Here is a 3427-nt window from a genome sequence, read left to right as displayed (position 1 = left end):
CTTTGTACGAACAAAAGTAAGAGAAATTTAGGATAAGAATACGAACATGTTCTTGCATGAGGCCCATTGACTTAACCAGACATTGTGCAGAGGCAAATGATCCCAGTTTTAAGTTTTAAAAGACAAAAATTAAATGGGGTGAATGGTGTTGGTCGGATGTATAGTTTAGGAGCTATGTTGATTTTACATTCTCTTTTTAGCATTTGTGGAAATCCAGGTCGGCAAACAAAATGCCCCAATAAACATACATGTGACAAAATTTCAAGTGGATATCATCAACTTGTGTTTACATGTTGAAGATTATAAATATWCAAAGCCTTGAAAAAAAAYCAATGCAGTATACAGTACAAGGGAGAAGCTTCTGCGATTCAGTTTAGGCGATTTTTAACATTTGCACCTTACAGGGGAAGCCCGTTTCAGCCCCTTGTATCTAATGTCTTGTTTTTTCTGTCATGATCTACATCACACGACTATAGGTGAGGGGTGGAAAATAGAAGRACTCGTAAATCAGGGCTGCTCAATTAATGTAAATAATATAAGTTACAATTATTTTATGATTAATCCTTTTTGCCCACTTTTCTGTGCAGGGGTTGGGGGAGCTGGTGCCCATCTACAGCAGTCACTGTGTGAGAAGCAGGAACACCCTAGGGCTGGGAGATAAACAAAAAACAGTACCACTTTACAATAAGTCTCCCCCTATAGATGGCTTATARTTAATAGATAGGTTATTAATTCATCTAAACACTTYATAATAAGTGTTTGTRGATGAAGCCCAATAAGTGTTTATTATGCATTAATTAAGGGTGAGAAAGAGACAAAACTGTCTAATTCCTTGCCTAATTGTGAGCCAAATCTGTTCATGTACATATTAAACATTTCAGACTAGGTTATTACCTTTTTAAGAACAATGATTTCAAAACACATATTTTACAAATATTATTGTACTGCATCATACATATCCACAACTAGGGCTACACAATATATTAAAAAAATTATTGTCATCGCAATAACAGCCTGTGCAACATGAATATATCACAAAAAACTGCATAAACTGCAATAAATGGTTGGCTCAAAAGTTTGCATTTATGCATTTTGTCACTCAGACGGAAGCTTGAAGTGTTTCACAAATCAAATGGAGCCCTTCATGTGTTTGGCCAATTGGCTGGATCTCTTCATATTCATGCTGGAATGGAAAACATTGCTTTTTTTCTGCTCTGAACCCAGAGCAGAAATACATCAACACTACATACTTATGTATTTGTTCATTTATCGCAAGTCATATTGCCATCGCAATATTAAGTACTGTTTTCACAGGTTTTCTAATATTGTGCAGCCCTATCCACAACTATCAAAGGGAGCCTTATTATTTTATTATTATAAGACATCTATAAGGGAAGCATTATTGAAAAGTGGTACCCAATAAATAATATATATCTCATTAAGACWGCTGATCGAACATGTCTGATAGAAMTTAACTGCYGGACCTCTCACAGCCCAGCTAAGCTTGGTGGGTGGCTTTAACTTCGGTCAGCTAGCATCAACCTGTTGAGAAACGTGAACTARTAGTTGGGCAATACTGACAAAAAWTTCCCATGATTAAYTGTGGMRTTTACCCAATAATATGTAGATAAATACATGTCCCACATGTATCCTGTGTCAATTATGTCCCCCACAGAATACCTCAGGAAATGTAGCCATAAACTGTCTACAGATGCACAATTCTCATGTAGACTGCTGCAGAGTCAAACTCCTGTAACCTAAAGTCTAAAGGCTTCTGTAAAATTCTCCYATTCTTGAGATTTGTATTAGCAATCACAGAACCTTGCATGATGTTCCAAGTTTTTAACCTCACCTGTCAGAGGTCATAATGTTCTGGCTGGTCAGTGTTACRTCTGTAGTGTACTGTTGCCTGCTGTTGTCATCACACAGAATTAGGTCCTGGTGACAGACAGGCTCGGCCCTTTTATTAGAAGTCTGGCACTGATGTTGCACTTTGCAGTCGGTGAGGAAACTACWTTATGAGTAACATGAAAGATATTTCAGTTTATTTTATATTAAAGACTATTATTTGTGGCAGCTCAGTCACCTGAGAAAATGTGTGGTTTAATAACTACAAAACGGTCAAGCGTGGTCACATACATTGGATTATTTTAAAATATCTACATATATTCAATTATTAAGTCTGCTCTCTCCGCAGTGACCCATATTTATATTTGGTTGCTGTTTGACATAAATCTTAACTAGATCTCAAACTGGCTTATAACATCCCAACCCAGTGAAGTATTAGCTATAAAAACTGTATCTTTAGATCATATTACAAAGCCAAGTGGTCTCTCCTGCAGCCCTCCAGAGTGCCTCTCATGCTGTAACGCAGCAAACTGGAATAAACAGAGAGCAACTCAGTAGCCTGAGCTAAAAGAAAAGAGACAAAGAGAGAAGAAAGAAGAAGGGGAGACAAATGAGAACTGGCAGCMGAGTATCTCTGTAATGCCCTCTGCTCTGTCATTGGTTGAGCAGGACACCCTCAAATATCAGCTCACTTCATGCACACATTCTTCTCCGACCCAGCAGCCATTGCCACGGAAACTAAGCCTTCTCAAGAGATGTGTTATTGCTGGACATTGGCCAAGGGGTGCTTGATGATTGGGTGGAGTGGGGCAGGCAAGTGGGGTGGCTAATAGAGATTAGCCTTGTTAGAAAAATWATATAATCAAGGAAAATGTTTTTGTCTTTATTTAACTGAAAGCAGCGTTTGCTGTTTTGACAACAAGTGCTCTGGGGTGGGATTCATAAAACTTGCGTACGCACAAAACGAGGCCAGAAACTTGCGTACGCACAAAATGAGCCCAGAAACTTGTGTACGCACAAAACGAGCCCAGAAACTTGTGTACGCACAAAACGAGCCCAGAAACTTGTGTACGCACAAAACGAGCCCAGAAACTTGCGTACGCACAAAACGAGCCCAGAAACTTGCGTACGCACAAAACGAGCCCAGAAACTTGCGTACGGACAAAACGAGCCCAGAAACTTGCGTACGCACAAAACGAGCCCAGAAACTTGCGTACGCACAAAATGAGCCCAGAAACTTGCGTATGCACAAAACAAGCCCAGAAACTTGCGTACGCACAAAACAAGCCCAGAAACTTGCGTAAGCACAAAACGAGCCCAAAAACTTGCGTACACACAAAACAAGCCCAGAAACTTGCGTACGCACAAAACAAGCCCAGAAACTTGCGTAAGCACAAAACGAGCCCAGAAACTTGCGTACACACAAAACAAGCCCAGAAACTTGCGTACGCACAAAACAAGTCCAGAAACTTGCGTAAGCACAAAATGAGCCCAGAAACTTGCGTACACACAAAACAAGCCCAGAAACTTGCGTACGCACAAAATGAGCCCAGAAACTTGTGTACGCACAAAACAAGCC

The sequence above is a fragment of the Austrofundulus limnaeus genome, unplaced genomic scaffold (genome assembly GCF_001266775.1).
Source record: "Austrofundulus limnaeus strain Quisiro unplaced genomic scaffold, Austrofundulus_limnaeus-1.0 Scaffold470, whole genome shotgun sequence".
Classification (NCBI taxonomy): Eukaryota; Metazoa; Chordata; class Actinopteri; order Cyprinodontiformes; family Rivulidae; genus Austrofundulus; species Austrofundulus limnaeus.
The sequence above is the reverse complement of the archived record's forward strand: the minus strand, read 5'-3'. Positions refer to the sequence as shown.